At 48.1% G+C, this 19351-nt stretch overlaps 1 long non-coding RNA gene across 2 annotated transcripts; it reads left to right on the top strand.

The window, feature by feature from the left end:
- Positions 1–3563: 3563 nt before the first annotated feature.
- Positions 3564–8717, top strand: LOC103190784. Of its 2 annotated transcripts, XR_006085336.1 has the most exons (7): positions 3564–3658; positions 4599–4628; positions 4859–4870; positions 5926–5934; positions 6323–6340; positions 6852–6868; positions 7811–8717. It is a non-coding gene; the product is annotated as an uncharacterized LOC103190784 (long non-coding RNA). The 2 variants fall into 2 exon arrangements; XR_006085337.1 differs by lacking the exon at positions 5926–5934 and having other exon boundaries at positions 7811–8053.
- Positions 8718–19351: the final 10634 nt, after the last annotated feature.

The raw sequence follows: 19351 nt of genomic DNA, 5'->3' as shown, positions 1-19351 counted from the left end.
GAGATAGGTCTTGAAGGAGGCAAGGGAGGGGGTGAAGCAGAAGGACTGTAGGATGGAGTTCCAGAGGGTTGGGGCAGAGTGGGAGAAGGCCCACCCACCAATGGTGGGGTAGTCGAAGCGGGGGACGTGAAGCAGGCTGGAGCCCGCTGGGTGGAGGGAGCAGGCAGGTTGGTAGGGGTCTAGAAGATCACAGAGATAGGTGGGAGCGAGGCCATCAAAGGCTTTGAAAGTGAGGACCAGGATCTTGAACTGTATCCACTGTGTGATGGGAAGCCAGTGGAGTCGAGTGAGGATAGGGGTGACGGGGTCGCGGAGCCTGGGGCAGAAGAGGACACGGGCCGCAAAGTTCTGGATGATCTGCAACCTATGGAGGGAGGAGTTGGGGAGGCTGACAAATTAGGGAGTTATGAATGTATGTGTGAGGGTCTCGGCGGGCTGCGGTATGAGACAGTATCAGAGCCGGGTGATGTTGTGGAGGTGGGGGAAGGCAGAGTGGGACATGGCATGGATGTGGGGTAGAAAGGATAGTTGAGGATCGAACAAAACACCAAGGTTTCGGACTGGCTTAATAAGGTGGAGTGTGCCTGCATGGACGGCAATGCTTTCAGTGCCTGAGGTGTGGAGGCGCTGACGGGAGCCAATCAGGAGAGCCTCAGTCTTGTTGACATTCAACTGTAGAAAGTTAGCTCTCATCCAGGACTTGGAGTCCTGTAGCTCAGTGGTTAGAGCACTCGCTTTGCAAGCGAGAGACCTGAGTTCAATTCCAGGCAGAGGGTGAAACCTTGGGCAAGTTTTCTTACTCCACACAGAGCCTAATAATAATCCCTCCAAAACAAAAACAATAATAAATTGGTCATTTTCAATCCACAGCTGTTTGTGGGACATTGCTGTGCGCAATTGGCTGCCGGGTTTCGCCCACAAATATATAGTCAATTCACTTTACGGCATATTCTATGAAGCCCTTTGAGACATCTAGAAGACGTGAAAAGCGCTATATCAAATTCAAGGATTATTATTATTATTATTATTGATGTCTGACAGACATTCTGTCAGGAAGGCAGTGGTCTTGGAATTGAAGGTGGAGGCAGAGAGATAGAGTTAGGTGTTATCTGCATTCATGTGGAAATTGACCCCATGTCAGATGTCACCAAGAAGGAGCATACAGATATTGAAAAGGAGGGACCAAGGACAGAGCCATGAGGAACTCCACACGAGTTAGTGTGGGGGCGAATGGAGAAGCCGTTTGTGGAGATGAAGTGGAGGCGGTGTGAGAGGTAGGATCTGAACCATTCATGGACAGAACCATGAAGGTTGAGGTGAGAGGAGAGGTGGTGGATGAGAATAGGATGGTCAATGGTTTCGAAGGCAGCAGAGAGGTCAAGGGGGACGAAGAGGCAGAGGGAGTCCTTGTTGCAGATGGACAAAATGTCATTTGTCACTTTGAGCTGCGCTGTGGGTGGCACGGAAATCTGGTTGCAAGGGTTTGTGAATGTGTCAGGTGAAGGTGGAGAGGAAGGAGTGAAGCTGGGAAGCAACGACTCATTCCAGGACCTTGGAAAGGAGAGGGAGGTTGGAGATGGAGCGATAGTTTGAGAGTAGGGATGGGTTCAGGGATGTTTTTTTAAGGATAGGAGTGACAATGGCTGTTTTTAGAGGGGTGGAAACCGTGCCAGTGGACAGAGAGAGGTTTATGATATCTGTGAGTAGGGAGGCAAGGAGGTGGAACTGGGAGATAAGGAGAGGGGTAGGGATGGGGTCGAGGAGCAGGTGTTCAGTTTCTTGTGAGTTTGGTGATGGGGAGAGAAGTGGGCGACAAGTTCGAAGGTGTGGAGGGAGGGATGGGTAGGGGCCTGGGTGTAAGGGGGAGATAGGGAGAGAGGAGGGGGTAGTGGTTGGAAGGGCAGAGGCAGCTGAACATATCCCCTAGACTTTGACTTCAAGGAAGTCCAGCATCTCCTCACAGTTGGCGTTGGAGGAGAGGATGGGCGAGGCGTGAGAGAGTGGGCAGAGGACCCAGTTGGTGATGGAGAAGAGGAATCTGGGGTTGTCCTTGGCCTCCAAGATTGTCTTGGAGTAGAAGTCTATTTAATGGAGGTGAGGGTGGAGCGGTAAAATTTGTTAAGGTCCAGCCAGATCTGCCAATGGACTGTTAAGTTGGAGTTTGAACCAGATGTGTTTATCAGCACGTACCTGAGCCTTAAGAGAGTGGTGGTGGCTGGTGTACCAGTGTGACTTCCGTGAGTAGGAGACAGTTTTGGAAGTGAGGGGAGCAAGGGCATCGAGAGTGGTAGAGAGGGAGTTGTGGAGGAGAGTGTAACAATGTCTGACACCAGTAACTTCCTCCTCACCGACTTCATCCATGTTACAAGAAATGTCGCACCAAACATAGCGATGGATCATTATCTGCCGTGAAAATGATGGCCCTCACACACTCCTCTGGATGTGTAAATACAGTTAGGCACTTGTTCTGAATTCAATTAAGTACTTCTAAATATGCCTATCACCATTCTTGCACATGTTTCAGTTGTTGGTCAGTGCAATGTAGGAAAAAAACATGGGGTGACAGAACTTTGGGAACACCCTGTAGATAAATATGCAAAAAGGAGCACAACATAATGAATCGAATAGCTGTCCTCTGTGCCACACAGAACTTTCTATGTAAATTTCTATGGTTCTCTGGTAAGCACAATCAAAAATGAACTAGAAATGAATCGGACATTGTTTTGGAGGCAAAGCTGGCCGCTACTCTGTGCCAGCCATGTGCCACACAAAGCACTGGGCTGGGTGGCCACACACGACAACAACAACTTACAAATATATAGCGCCCTTCACCCAGGATTGCTTGAGAGTGGGGAGGTGACCATAAGCATGATCAAAAAGCAAGGTCTTCAGGTAGGATTTGAAAGTGGGGAGGGCCAGTGGGGAAGCAAAAGTGGTTTCCAATGGAATATTTGACAAGGGAATGTCAGAATTCAGCCAACCCTCTGTGGAGGTCTCCAGGCCGGTTCCTGAGCCAAGCAGGTCCACAGTACTCAGCGCACTGCTGATGCCAGCCCAGCCCAGCCTGGCTCATCGGTAGATCTTAGAATGACAGATCTGTCACTGGGGACAGAGGTTCTTGCACATCCAACCTGAGCCTAATACTCTACGAAATTAGCTAAATAAGGTGCATCCCTCCAGGGTTAGAGACTTTGGTGATGGGAAGACATTGATCTGATCAAAAAAGTCAGGCTAACCAGGAGAGAAATAACACCTTTCCTGAAGGAGACTCCAGTCAGTGGGCAGATCTCTCCCTGACAACGAGAGTGAGAGAGAGGAGGACTGAGTGAAGTCTGGAATCTCCAGCAGATCTGTACACTCCAAGACAAGCATCAAATGACCTGAGAAATTAAAATATTGGCCACTTCATTTATTCTGACTTTTTTATCTGAATGTCCCACTGCTCAAGCATGTAGGGGCTGATGTGATAATAATCGGTACAGTCACGATTTGAGGAGCCAAAGCCGCTGATAAATATCAACTCGGGGTCTTTTTCTGCTATAAATAGCAGTCACTGGCCACACTGAACACAAAGTCATCTTGCGACTAACTGTGAAGATGAAGTTCCTAATCCTCCTCTTTCTTGTCGGGCTCCTGGCGATGGAGTCAGCTGTTCAAGGTAAAGGCGCTCTCCTCTTCTGCTATAATCCACCCCTTTCCCTTCAGGTCCTGAGATCGGGTTAGGCTGCGGATGCTGGTGAGCTGAGTCATTCTTACACTCCACACTCGTCTCCGCTCCTCCTAATCCCTCTTCTCAGGCACCCTGTCCTCGTCTCCTTCATTGCTTTCTCCCTCTTCAATGCCCCTCAATCTCCATCTATTTCATACATTTATACCCCTCTCCCTCACCCATTTATCTGACCTCTCCTACATTTTTCTGTTCCTCTCTCCTAGGCCGCTCTATTCCTCTCTCCACACCCCTCTGTTCCCCTCTCCCACACACCTCTATTTCCCTCTCCCACACCACTCAATTTCTATTTCCCGTACATCACTCGTACAAACAATGATCGATGTCAAGATCCCCGTTCCCAGCCTCAAATCCCTCAACGCCCGGCCCCCAGGGAGCACCGGTCTGCTTCACGATCCTCCCCATCCGCCTTAACCACCGCACCATTGGAGGACTTTCAAGCATCCTGACGCCGCTCTGCGGAACTCCATCTTGGAGTACCTCTGACTCGATGCCTCAACTCGTTCAAGGTCCATGCCAAAACATAATTGTTTGACAGCCTTCAGTCATTTCCCCCCATCAGCAGCAATGCCCTGGAATACTGTGGACCTGCCTGGCTCAGGAACTCACTCCTGAGACCGCCACAGAGAATGGGCTCTATTCCGACATTCCTTTGCCAAGCATGTCACCTTTGAGCCAGTTCAGCCCCAAGGAGATCCCGCTTATCTCCCCCCACGGAGGATTGAGAGACAGAGAGAGGGCACATAGAGTGATAGACGAGAGAGAGAGAGAGCGCTACAGAAACAAGTTGAGTTCTTCCTGTTGTGAGACATGTTGAAGCTGCTATTTGCTCAACTCTGTTAACATTTAACCTCATTTGATCTCCTCACAGGTCAATATTACTACCCACCATACTATTACAGTAAGGATTAAACCTAACAATATCTCTTCTCACGGCTGCCCGTTCCCTCCGCTGTCTGGCCTGTGTGACGCTGACGATTCCTCTTGTTGTGAGATGTGGATTGACGTTTAGTCAATGACAATAACATTTATATGTTTATAAGATGTGGATACTCTTTTCAAAGATGGGCCAAATGGCCTCCTCTGTGCCGTATAATTATATGATTCTATGATATCATCTTCTCTTCACAGATTGGCCTTATCGTAAGTCATGAAACATACAGTATCTATGCCGTCATCGCTTTGGTTCGCCAAACCGTACCGTACAAACTGTTTCACAACGATGTTGATTGGCGAGCTCCACCACCCCCACACCCACCCATCAAAGTTTTGAGGCACTGTTAGGTGAAACAGAGACAGAGAGACAGACAGACAAACAGAGAGACAACGACAGAGAGAGAGATTGAGGAGACAGACAGCAAAACTAGAAACGCAAAGAGACTGAGAGAGAGAGAGAGAGACAGAGAGGGAGAAAGACAGAGAATGGGGGGGCAGAGAGAGAAAGAGCGAGAGGCAGAGACAAAAATATTTCTTTTGTTAAACCTGTGTTTTTCAGCTCGTAAAGAGCACATTGCATCTCCAACAGGGATTCAAAATCACAAGACTGTTCTTCCCTCTGATCCACTCACTGATGTTCTGACTGACCCACAACCTGCACAAGGCTCACACACTGATTGTATACGGGGAAACCTCACACAAGCTCTGAACCTCTCCTGCACCTCTCACCTCACACACACCACAATACAGGTTACATTTACAGAGTAACAGCCACATTCACCCAGGGTGGTGTCTCGGAGAGCTGCAGAGGCTCGGCGAGGGAGAGGGGGTGATCATAGGTGCCATTGAAGAGGCAGGTCTTAAGGTGGGAATTCAAGACAGATAAAGGGGGGGTGGGGGCTGGCGTGGAGGCATTGAGGCAGGGAAAATCCATTAAGAGTGCAGTGACTGTAAGCGTGACCGAATGGGAGACATGGAGCAGGGCCGGTGCTCACTCACTGAACAAAGGGAGTGGCTGTGCTGGTACGGCTTGAGGAGATCACAGAGGGAGGATGTGGGTGGTGGGGGTGGGGGGCGGGTTGACAGTGAGAAAGAATGAAATTCTTGAACTCGATATGCTGGAGGTAGGGAAATGGGGGAGATAGGCTTGGGGAGCCTGGTGTGGGGGAGAGAGGACACGAGAGAGAGGACACGAGCTGCAGGTGTTCTTGTGAGATGTAGAGTAACTGACGTTAATGTTTATATTTGTTTTCTCCTAACAGAACACAATGGTAAGTTTCATGAAACCGTTACTTATAATAATAATCCTTGCATTTGATTTTGCGCCTTATCATGTCTTTGAGACGTACCTTGCGAGTGTACTGGCTGTAAGCTTGACCGAGCGGGAGACATGGAGCAGGCTGGTGCTCACTGAACAAAGGGAGTGGTTGGTACGTTTTGAGGAGATCTGTGAGAAAGAATGAAATTCTTGAACTTGATCTGCTGAGTGGGCGGGTGGGGAGGTTTTGAGCCAAGGCGACCAGGGCGAGGATGGTGGCGATAGGTTTGTGGAGCCTGGTGCAGGAAAGGGAGGACATGAGATGAAGATTCTTATATTTTGAGATGTGGAGTAAAGTTTAGTCAATCATGTTAATGTTTATATTCGTTTCCTCCTGACAGGTCGGTGGTGGGGTGGTGGTAAGTTTCATTAACCGTACCTTGCGAGCTCTCTAACATGACCCCTCTTTGTTCAGCTTGGAGCCCCGTCCAACGAGAACGTTGATAGTGAAAATTATCAAGAGCTCAGTGGGAAGAATCCCTGGTCCCACACATGCTGCTGATAAGCTGGGCCGAGCCGGTCTTTGGTAGACAGTGCCCTGGAGAACTGTGGAGTCACTTGGCTCAGGAACTATGCCACTGATTTACATCGACTGTACAACATGAAAGAAGCCATTAGACTAACCAGCCTGTGCCGGTGTTTATACTTTATACAAGTCTCCTCTCTGGCACCCGTGCCTCTCACCTTGCACACACCACAGTAGAGAATCATCGTCCAGCTCCTATCAGACATTCTCATTAATGTTTCCAAACCACTCGATCCTCACCCTTAAAAACGACCTCTTCCTGACGCCAGCGATTCCTCTTGTTGGGAACTGTGGAGGGACATTTCGTCAGTGACATTAATGTTTATATCACGTTCTCTTCACAGCTTACTAGGATCCCAAGGTAAGAATCAAAATCAGAATATTTCATGTGTTAAAAGTTGTGTTTCCAACTCTCTGGAGAGTTTTCCGATAGGAATAGTATTTGAAGAGAGAACAAAGAACAGGGAAAGAGCAGGGCATGGGGTTAGAATAGAGATCTCTAGTGTTGGAGCGAGCACCAGCACAGACAGGATGGGTAGAGCAGGGGAATGGGATTAGAATAGAGAGCTCCAGGGGGGGAGCGAGCACAAGCAGACACGATGGGAGAAAGAGCATGCGAGCCCGATTAGTGCAGTGGGTGAGTGAGCACCCGCATCGATACGACGAGGAAGGAGTAGGGGGAATGAGATTAGAATAGAAAACTCCAGTGGGATCGGAACATGCTGTGATTTAATGATGAGAACCTTTACAGTTTGCACAGAGCCCCTGACGTGGGGCCTAAACCCACAACTCAATGCTTCACAGTTGTTGGGTTCTTTCTTACCGCGATTGGATCCTCGCCATTAACCAATAAAGGTCTGAACACAGAGTTGTACAATCACGACAGTTTATTCAACAATGTAACAGAATATACTACCGGATAAGCCGTCGTACCTGATGACCAGCACTCGGCTCTGCAACCTGTAGTTCTTACTCTGTGGAGCTCAACTTTTCTTTGTGTGTCTGTTGTATTTATACCCAGCTCGTTGGTGTACCCGTGATGCCTTGTGATGGTACTTTTCCACCAGCCTATGTGCCCTGCTGAGACGAGTGTACCTCCTTATCCAGCTCCTTGTCCGTACTCCCTGTTCTTCCTCAATCAGTATGTTCATAACCTTGCATTCCAGTCTCTAGTCAGGAGCCCCACTCACAGGTTGCTGCATATGAGCCATCTATTCTGTTAACCTGTTCTTATACTAACACAGGCGAGTGTGCGAGTGGCATAGTCAGGCTGACACCCAATTAATGTCCTCTTGTCTTTCAGGGAGCAACTGCAGCTCAGGCTGCCTTCCCAGAGCAGAACCTTTGTGATTTCTAAGGTCTGCCTCTGATCAATTTAATCATAGTTTCTGCTTCTTGGCTCTTTGAGAATTCACTCCAATGATCTGAGTGAAGAATCAAAGGTGTGGATATGATTGTAGCTCTGGATCAATTGTGCCTGTCCACCCATCAACCAATCCAACCATCCATCCACCCATCCACCTGTCAAATCATCCACCCACCCAACCACCCGTCCATGCATCCATCCATCCAGCCATCTATCTGTCCATCCATCTGGAGGAATCGATCCATTCTTGGCTCTGCTGCTTATGGTCCTCACGGTAAAGAGATGATTCTGACACATCCCCCAGTCCAACGCCACCCGGACAAGCTCTCAGCCATCACCTTCCTGTCCGTCAGCACCAGAGCTCGGGCCACGCCCTTCGGGGGCTGTGAGAGGCAACAATCTGTGGACAAGGTGCTCTGCTAACATCAATGAGACTGGTTGAGATACAACAAGACAAGACCATTCTTAAGCCTGGGAAGAACAGACCAACGCCCTCACTTAGAGTTGGGAGAAATCCCCTTTAAATGACCAGAGAAAATCCCCCCCCCTTCCAATCTGATAGATTTGGGGGTTCCCAATTCCATTGGAATGTGTGGGAAAGCCAGTCTCTCGCCCACGTTCTCATTCCCTCATGACTGCCATGAGGAGCCTCTGCTCTCCTGTGTGTCTCAGGATGAGGTGCTGTCCAGTGCGGACGGCTTGAGTCCGGTCTCTCTTTCCAAGTCGCTGTAAAGTCTGAGCCGATCGGCACAATCTGCATCTAATGCTTGTAATGAGATATCCTTTCTCTGCTTCACTGCAGTGTCACTAACCTGGTAATAAAGATTCAAAGCATCACAAAAAAGCCTGGTCTTGTCTAAAGTTGATCTACAACAACAACTTGTGTTGACGCAGCGCCCTTCATTGTGGGGTAACGTGTCAGTGGCGGAGCCCGATGTTAAGCGGGGGAGAAACGGAAGGCAATCGTAGGCACGCTCAAAGAGGAAGGTCTTCAACCGCGATCTGAAAATGGTGCATATGTGGAGGGGTAGAGCGGTCGTTTACTGGAAATGTCCTCAAAAAATTCTATGAGATTTGTCAAACATGACTTCCCTTTTGTAAAGCCATGTTGACTTGGCCTAATTATATTGTGCCCTAAATACCGCACTACCACATCCTTAATCAATGATTCTAAAATTTTTCCTATCACTGATGTGAGACTTCGTGGCCTATAGTTCCCCATCTTTTCCTTTGCACCTTTTTTAAATAGTGGTGTTACATTTGTGATCTTCCAATCCATGGGGACTGTTCCAGAATCCAAGGAATTTTGGAAGATCAGACATGAGGCCTCCACTATCTCATAAGCTCCTCTTTTAAAACCCTGGGATGCAAAACATCCGAACCAGGGGATTTGTCACTTTTTAGTGCTAACAGTTTCCCGAGCACCAATTCTCTAGTAATGAAAATTTCCCTAAGTTGCTCCCTGTCCTTTTCCCTTTGGCGCATCTCTATTGCTGGCAGACTGGTTGTGACACAGCGCCCTTCATTGTGGGTAACGTGTCAGTTTCCCAGACAATGGCGGAGCTTGACGCTGAGTGGTGGAGAGATGGGAGGTGAGCGTAGACACGTTTGAAGAGGAAGGTCTTCAGCCGCGATCTGAAAACGGCGCTAATGTGGAGGGGAAAGGCAGAGTGATAGAGAGTCACGGCTTAGTAGCTGAAGGCACAGCCATTGATAGTTGAGTGGAGGGAGCGATGAGGCACAACAGAGGGCCCTAGCAGGCTGAGGGAAGTGGTTGCCGAGGATTAGGGTTCAGCAGTTTGGAGTGGTAGGGAGATGCTGGGGCATGAAATGATTTGTAGGTAAAGTTGAGGATCTACTCAACTGCTCACTCAGAAACTCACGGCCTCATCACCATGGAGGACAGTGTCAGTCTCAGCTGTGTGGCCTCAACGGCATACCACAGTTCATAAAGGTTTGAGGACAAATCCAGAGGACAGGGTTGTAGTGGCTGAAACAAGATTGTCAATGATGGGACGGTGAGAGTCAGGAATGAGAAATAGACAGAAGTGGGGGGCATGGACAGGAGTGTAAGGCTAGAGAAAATTTCATAGATAGGGAGGAAATACTGTAAAAAGATTTGGTCAGGGCAAGGATTTTAAATTTGGTCTGCTTGGGAATTGAGATCCAGGTGCCTGGTGTAGTTGGGCAAGATGGGTATGTGGAGCCTGGTGAAGAGGAGGATACAGGCTATGTATTTTTGGAAATGTTGGAGCTTGTGAAGGGTGGAGCTCGGGAGGCTAGTGAGGAGAGTGTTGGTCAGTAATTTGGCCTGAGAGTCAGTCTATAATCATAGCGTTCCCACTCACTTCAGGATGAGGCGTGTGTTTCCTTTTGGAACCCAGGTTGATGTTTAAAGGTTTAAGCTATGTTTAAGTGAACACATCTTACACCACATCCTACACCGCGACCCTCTAAACAACCGGAGGCTTTAAGTGTTGGATCCTTTGTTCACCAACTTCACGTAAACACGCACGCCCAGGAGACTGAGCCCAGATGCTTGTAACAACCACAAAACCCTGAATTTATTCCAGAGATTGCTCTTCCCCAACACCAGGACTGAGTCATGGGGATAAACCATGACATGCTCCCAGAGCAATGGGTGGGTAGAAGGGAGTTCCAGCTAAACAACAACAACAAAATTACATTGTAAAGCGCTTTTCACGTCGGGAGGATGTTCCAAGGCGCTGAACAGTCAGAGATCAGGACCCGAGCTTGAGGGAGGTCAGGGTTGGGATGAGGGATGGCAGAGGGGGTAGGAGGGCAGCTGAAGGTACAATCAAAAAAGAGGCTTTTGAGTCGTGTCTTGAAGGAGGCAAGAGAGGGAGCAAGGCGAAGGGTTTGTGGGATGGAGTTCCAAAGGAGTGGGGGCAGAGAGGCTGAAAGCCTGGCTGCCAATGTTAGGACATGTTGGGCAATAGACCTGGAGCAGGCCGGAGCCTGATCAGTGGAGGGAGCAGACAGGTTGATAGGGGGTCAGCGGGTCAGAGATGTAGGAGGGGCAAGGCCGGGGAGGGCCTTGAAAGTGAGGACAAGGATTTTGAATTCTATCCTCTGAGGGCTGGGGAGCCAGAGGAGCTGGGCGAGGGTTGGGAGGGAAGCTTGTGAAGGGAAGAGTTGGGGAGGCTGACAAGGAGGGAGTTTCCATAGTCGAGCCTTGAGGGGACAAATGAGAGTATCGATGGCCTGAGGGGTGAGGCAATGGGGGGGTCGGGCAATGTTGCAAAGGTGAAGGAAAGCAGAGCAGGTCATGACACAGATATGGGGGAGAAAGGACAGTTGAGGGTCGAATAAGATGCCCAGGTTCCTAACTGGTTCGGTGAGGTGGAGTGTGCATCCATGGATGATGGTGCTGCCAGCGCCTGAGGTGCTGAGGCACTGGCGCAAGCCAATTAAGAGGGCCTCAGTCTTGCTGACATTCAGCTGTAGAAAGTTGGCTCTCATCTAGGACTTGATGTCAGACAGACAGTCTATCAGGACGTCAGTTGTCCTGGATTCGAGGGTGGAGGTGGAGCAAGGTGGAGCATATAGAGGTTGAATAGGAGGGGACCAAGGACAGAGCCTTGAGGAACACCACACGAGACTGTGCAGGGGCTAGAAGAGAAACCGTTGGTGGAGACAAATTGGAGGCAGTGTGAGAGATAAGACCTGAACCATTCAAGGACAGAAGCTTGAAGGTTGAGGTGAGAGGAGAGATGTTCAAGGAGGATAGAATAGTTCACGGTATCAAAGGCAGCAGAGAGGTTGAGGAGGACAAGGAGGCAGAGGGAGCCCTGGTCACAGATGGACAAAATGTCGTATGTCACCTTGACCAGAGCAGTTTCCGTTGGAGGGGCTCGTGAAGGGAGTGGTAGGACAGGAATGAGTGAAGCTGGGACTCTTTCAAGGACCTTCGAAAGAAAAGGGAGGTTGGAAATTGGCCAGTAGTTAGAAGGCAGGGATGGATCCAGAGAAGATTTTTTCAAGATGGGGGTGATTATAGCTGTTTTTAGGGGGGTGGGAACGGTACCAGATGAAAGGAAGAGATTGATGGTGTCGGAGAGGAGAAGGATGAGGAGGTGGAGCTGGGAGGTAAGGAGAGGGGTGGGAATGGGGTCAAAGGAGCAGGTGATATGTTTCTTGATGGATATGGTAGTGATGAGAGAGGAGGGGGAGACAGGTTCGAAAATGTGTAGGAAAGAATGGGGTAGGAGTCGGAGTGTTGGGGGGAGATGGGGAGGGAGTGGCGGTTAGAAGGGCGGAGCCAACTGAACAGACGCCCTCGATTTTGGACTTGAAGAAATCCAGCATCTCCTCACATTCAGAGCTTAAAGCATCAATTAGCTCTGTTAAAGAACTGGGAATGTGTCTGTTTGGGAACACTAAGGGTACAGGAGAGGAGATCGATGTCTGTGGACAGAAAGCTGTGGCTGTTTATTGGAGATGTCAGCTTATAATAATAGTAATCCTTGCACTTGATATAGCGCCTCATCATGTCGTTGAGACATCTCAAAGCGCTTCATAGAATGTACTGTAAAGTGAATTATCTGTGGGTGAAACGTGGCAGCCAGTTGCACACATCAATGTCCCACAAACAACCAAGAATTGAACAACACAATTTTGTGAATGAGCTACCCCTGAGCTGTGCTGTGCATGATCTCGTTGCCACCCCTGCTCACTGACAGTGTGAAAGCTGGTGATGTGAGCACTGACTGGGGCAGATTTGTCCCATCTCCAGCAGGGTTACTGTGAGATTAGAGCTTGCGAGAAAGTTATTTTGGCAGGAAAATTTAATTTAATTTAGAAGCAATTACCTCGAGGCTAGGTTTAAAGCTATGATTTAACGGCAGGAGGTAAACACCCAGCGCTGGACACAAAATCACTAGCTTTACAAAGAGCCAACAGCCTGAAATAATCCAGAAACCCATTGCTTCACATTATCACGGAAGTGAAGCAGCACTTAATGTTAGATTTAATTCCTCTCTTCAGTTTGTCAAATGAATAGTCACAAAGTATATATATACATATACATAAATATATATATAAATCTGGAGTAAATATGGAATTACTACAATTTCTCTGGTTATCAGGATGTGATGTCAGGGGACTTCAGCAGCTCACTTGGATCATTCTGGAGATGGAGGTTGTGGGATTGAATTGCAGTGGATCCACTTTCGAGGAGGGAAGGGGTAAGCGGGGTCTCTCTTTTCCTGCGACTTCTGTTTTTAATTCACTGAGCAACCAGCTGGGTTCAGGACCAACCAATTGTGGCAACAGTCTCCTTGGGGCTGAACTGGCAATGAAATGTTGGAGTTGAGCCAGCCCTCTGTGGCAGTCTCGGTAGTCCAGTTCCTGAGCCAGGTGGGTCTGCAGTATTCCAGGGCACTGCTGATGACAGCACAACCAGCCTGCCTCATTGACAGGACCTGGAAGGGAAGACCAGTCACTGGGGGCAGGGAACAGCGAGGAACATTAAGGTCCCTCTCAGGTGGCCGGCAAAAGTTCACGGAGAGGTAAAGAGAAGAAAAAGGGGAAGGAGCCAGAGAGAAAGAATATCAGACACACGACCAAGGCAGCATGAGGGAAGAACAGAAAGTCCGAAACCCCCAAAAAAGAGTGGACATTCTGTCAAACATTCTGCCAACCCCCTCAACACCATCAAGATGACAATCGTGGAGGGGACTGGAGACAGAGGGACCACGAACAAGGTGAAAATAACATAAGATGTAAGTCTGTCTGTCTCTCCCCATAAAGGGGGGAGCAGCAGAGCCTGGAATATTGACTCATCATCTGGTAAGTGAAGGAATAGCCCAAAAGTGTAAGTGCGCCCTGTAAATAAAGGCAGCATAACCCAGGTCTCTCCCTCCACTCGAGTGGAGTGCCAAGACATAGGGCCTCACCACAAGGGGAAAGGTTTGTTGTGTTTTGTAACAGGTTATGAAAGCTTTTTTTTCAGTTACGAGTTTGAGATGAGTGTGAATATATTTTATACCAATCAATATAACTTTATTGAAAAAAAGTTTACAATAAAGGACTTATTTCATGCACCAGTGTTGTGGATTGAGAAACATTATATGTGTGTGTGCATGTGGAAGTGAAGTTACAAAGCCTCACATTGATAGAACTCTAGAACTAGTGGTTGAAACTATTTTATAAACTTTTGTAAATCACAGGGAGACAGGCAGCTCTCAAGGCTGTGTGCATATATAAGAGCCCGCTGATCTATCACACTCTACAAATGAGAGAGAGAGAGAGAGAGAAAAGGGGGACCCTGAAGATGTAATGTACACAACTGGGTGAAGAACGCAAACGTACATTCACACTGCCTGTCTGTTTACAGTTAAAAGGCAGTAACTATTTTGATGCATTTACTGTAGCACCTAAATTGAAGTTAACGCTCCATCGGCAGATCTGGCTGGACCTTATCAAATCTTACCACTCCCTTCACAAACCCCTCCAATCGGGTTTTCCATGCTGCCCACAGCACAGAAACAGCTTTGGTCAAAGTGACAAATGACATTTTGTCCATCTGCAACCAGGGCTCCCTCTGCCTCCTGGTGCTCTTTGACCTCTCTGCTGCCTTTGATAGCGTTAACCACTCTATCCTCATCCACCGCCTCTCCTCTCACCTCAATCTTCAGGGCTCTGTCCTTGAATGGTTCAGATCCTATCTCTCCCACCATCTTCACTTCAGCTCCACAAATGATTTCCCCGCTAGCCCTTGCACCCATCTTGTGCGGCGTTCCTCATGGCTCTGTCCTTGGTCCCCTCCTCTTCAATATTTATATGCTCCCTCTTGGTGACATCATCCGCAGACATGGGGTCAACTTCCACATGTATGCAGATGACACCCAACTCTACCTCTCTGCCTCCATCCTCGACTCCAGGACCACTGCTGTACTGACAGAATGTCTGTCAGACATCAAGTCCTGGATGAGAGCTAACTTTCTACAGTTGAATGTCAACAAAACCAAGTCTCTCTTGATTGGTTCCCGTCAGCGCCTCCATACCTCAGGCACTGACAGCAGCACCATCCATGGTTGCCCACTCCATCTTCTTAAGCCAGTCCAGAACGTTGGAATCTTGTTTCACCCTCAACTATCTTTTCTAAAACACATCCAGGCCATGACCCACTCTGCCTTCCCTCACCTCCGCAATATCACCCGGCTCCGCCACTTTCTCATACCGCACACCGCCGAGACCAACATACATGAATTCATAAAATCCAGGCTCAACTACGCAAAGTCCCTGCTTGTCAGCCTCCTCAACTCCTACTTCTATAGGCTGCAGATCATCCAGAACTTTGCAACCTGTGTCCTCTCCCGCACCAGGCTCCGTGACCCTATCAGCCCCATCCTTGCCTGACTCCACTGGTTTCCACCAAACAGAGAATACACTTCAAGATCCTGGTCCTCACCTTCAAAGCCCTCCACGTCCTCGCTCCCCCCCACCTCTGCGACCTCCTAACATCCTACCTAACTGCCAGCTCCCTCTGCTCAGTTGACTCCAGCCTTCTTCACATCCCCCTCCTCGCCTTCCCCACCATTGGTGGGCAGGCCTTCCCCCACTCTATCCCCATCCTCTAGAACTCCATCCTGCAGTCCCTCCATCTCGCCTCCTTCCTTGCCTCCTTCAAGACCCATCTCATGATCCTCCTCTTTGACCGTGCCTTTGATCACCCGCTTTCCCCCCCCGGCTCCACCCTCCCCGATCTCAACCCCCAGCTTGGGTCCGAAACACTGTGTGTCCTGCACCTTGGGATGTCCTCCTAATGTGAAAGATGCTATACAAATGTAATTCTGTTGTTGGATAATAATCCTTGCATTTGATATAGCGCCTTACTATGTCTTTTAGACATACACATTTAATATTTAGTAAGATTGAAGCTTTGTGTGACTTCTGAGGCTGATTTCTCGCTCTCTCCCTGAACCCAGAGCATGGAAGCCACCAACCTAACATGTGACCATGTGCGGGAGCTTGTGGTCTGTCTGAAGGACTACATCCGCTCCCCGGACAACAAGCTGATGGAGAGTGCCCTCGCCAGCCTCAAAGATGAACTACAGTTTGACAGAGCAGCTCTCAACGAGGTACAGATCCTCATCTTCAACTTCCAGGATGCAGTGAGTGTCTGGGAGAGGGCAGCAAGGGAGGGAATTGGTGGGGGAGGGCAAGGGAGGGGATTGGCGGGGGAGCGAGAGAGTGGATTGGTGGGAGGAAGCAAGTGAGGGCATTGGTGGGGGAGTGAGGGAGGGAATTGGTGGGGGAGCAAGGGAGGAGATTAGTTGGGAGGCCGAGGGATGGGATCCCCAGACGTCACACTCAGGCTGTACAATACTCTGGTCAGGCATCTTGAATACTATGACAGTTCTGGTCACCATTAAAAAAAGGGCAGCACAGACCCTGGAGGCTCTGCTGATGAAAGCACCGAGGATGATCCCCAGAGTTAGACGAATAAGCTATGAGCAATAATCAGACAGCTAAGGTGCTTCTATTTGTGGGTGATATTGTGCTGCTGGTGGACTCAGCTGGGGACCTTCTGCACTGCACCCACCATTTTGAACACTGGGTCAACTGGTGGGAAATGGTGGTAGGTGCCCCCAAATGCGGAATCATGGCTCTGTATGGCCTAAAGGAAGACATTGAGGAAATTGATCGGAAGACACAAGGGCCACCTGTCCCAATTGTTGATTCTTATCGGTACCGCGGATCTAAAAAACCCTGATTGTCCAGTGCCCTGGGATGTCTTTCCAATGTGAAGGGGGCTATACAAGTGGAATTTGTTGTTGTTCCTTTGGAATGTGGTGGACACCAACTTCAGCCTGGACACTGTCCTGAAGGACCTGTGACAGTTCTCACCCTTTCGGACGGTCTCTGTTAAAACTCCCTGGTTTCTTTATAAGAGAAAACTCATGAATTTTAACAACCAGACTTAGTCCCTTTCATCTTATTTACAGTGATAGGTTCCAGTTACGGATTGATCAGTTCCATGATAACTGGCCTATGGTAACAGTCCTGTTGCTTATACCTAAGCCTTTAAAGCCCTCTAATGGTATCTTACTTACTATTTAATACTACTAGGAGCAGACTGACAATACGATTTAGTCAAAGAAATCAACTCGGAATCTTAGAAATCTAATTCCCAGTTCAGTTACGGTATCTTGGTTCTGGCCAGAAGTGTACCCTGATGCTCTAAACACACCAATATAGAGTCAGCCAGTCAGTGGCACGAGAGCGAGGGGCTGTGTCAGCGAATAAATAAACCAGCGAGAAACTTAAAAAGTGACATCAGAGCGACGTCAGTATCAGCAGCAAACTAACAACTATCAGCACATTACACACCATGGACTTAACTTGATCAACTTAATTGGATCAACTTGATTTACTTAAAACTTAATTAACTTAACCTAATTAACTTAATTTAATTGATTGACCTACTCAGGTTGGAAGAGGTGACAATGGCGTGACAGGTGTTATGTGAGGAGTGTGACATGTGGGAGCTGATGGAGGGCAGTCTGAACCCGGGCGACCACATCTGCAGAAGATGTCTGCAACTGAGGCAGCTCCAGCTCAGAGTGTCAGAGTGGTGGAGCTGGAGTCCGAGGTGCAGACACTGCAGAGTATCAGAGACAGTGAGTGCTTCCTGGATAGCTACATCCTGGAGCCAGTCACTCCCCTGAGGGAATATACACTCAACATTGGTTATGATCAGGATAGGTCAATGGACAGTCAGGAGGTGAGGGAAACAATGGAAAGAGTGGTAGTAAATCCGGCATTAACCTTGAACAACAGATATGAGATCCTTGGAACTTGTATCGACAAGGAAGCCGTTGAGGGGGCAGGAAAAACAACCTCTAACACTGGGGCAAAAGATCGAATGGTTGTCGTCATTGGGGACCAGACTATTAGGCAGACAGACACAATCATCTGCAACACCAACCAGAAGACCAGAAGGCTTTGTTGCCTCCCTGTGGCCGGGGTGAAGGATGTCTCGGCAGGGCTAGAGGACAATTTAAAATATGAGGGCAAGGATCCGTTGGTGGTACTTCACAATGACATCGGTAGAGTAGGCCAAGATGACTTGAGAAGAGAATTTGAAGAGCTGGGATCCAAATTGAAGTCGAGATCATTGAAGGTGGTAATATCGGGACTACAGCCTGTACCATACAACAATTGGTACAGGAACAAACAAATTAAGCACTTGAACGCACGACTAAAAGAGTGGTGCGGAACTCAGGGGTTTCTTTTTATGGGCCATTGGCACGAATATTGGGGGAAAAGAGCTCTTTCGGAGAAAAGGGCTGCATTTAAATCGTGCTGGGACAAATGTCCCAGCTAAACGAATTAACAGGGAAATAAATAGCAATTTAAACTAGTAAAGAGGGGGGAATATATAGGTAAGAGAAACCATAAGTTAGCATTAGAAAAAGTAAAGATGACAGTGCAGAATAGCATGCCAGATAATAGGAATATGTTAACTAGGGCTAAGAAGCTTGGCAAAGCCGATAAGGAATCAGAGAGGAGAGGAAATGGTAGGAAATTAAAAATGTTATATCTGAATGCACGAAGCATTCGGAATAAAACTGATGAATTAAAAGCACAGATAGACACATATGGGTATGATCCAGTAGCCATCGCTGAAACATGGTTACAAGGAGATCGAGGGAGTTAAATATTCCAGGGTTCTCAGTTTACAGGAAAGATAGGCACTGTGGGAAAAGTGGTGGGGGTGGGGGAGCCCTGTTAATTAGGGATAAAATAAAAGCAGTGGAGAGGAAGGATCTGAAATCCGATGACCAGGAGGTTGAGACAATATGGGTGGAAATAAAAAATAATAAAGGGCAGAAAATATTAATGGGAGTGGTTTATAGACCCCCAAACAGCGATCACAATATAGCACAGGGTATCAATCAAGAAATCAGTGGAGTGTGTAGGAAAGGTAAAGCGATAATAGTGGGTGATTTCAATCTCCACATAGATTGGGAAAACCAAATCGGCAAAAGTAGGTCAGAAGAAGAGTTCATTGAGTGTATGAGAGATAACTTTCTAGAGCAGCTGCCGAGGAACCAACTGGGGACAGGCCATCCTAGACCTTGTTTTGTGTAACGAAACAGGGTGAGTCGGCAGTGAAGGTATTAAGAATCCTCGAGAGCAGAGTGATCACAATATGATTGAATTCTGCATTAAGTTAGAGAGGGATATAGTTAAATCCGAGGCAAGTATTCTGAATTTAAATAGGGCTAATTTTGTAGGTATGAGGAAAGATTTAGGTAAAATAGACTGGAGAATAAGATTAAGAGGTAAAAATGTAGACCAACAGTGGCAAATATTTAAGGATGTAGTGCATAATTCTCAGCGGTAGCATATTCCCTTGGGGAATAAGAGTACCACAGGGAAAGCAATTCATCCGTGGCTAACTAGAGCAGTGAGGGAAAGCATCAAATTAAAAGAAAAGGCTTACAA

This window comes from Callorhinchus milii, unplaced genomic scaffold (genome assembly GCF_018977255.1).
Source record: "Callorhinchus milii isolate IMCB2004 unplaced genomic scaffold, IMCB_Cmil_1.0 Scaffold10, whole genome shotgun sequence".
Taxonomy (NCBI): Eukaryota; Metazoa; Chordata; class Chondrichthyes; order Chimaeriformes; family Callorhinchidae; genus Callorhinchus; species Callorhinchus milii.
This window is presented reverse-complemented; position numbering and strand designations above follow the sequence as displayed.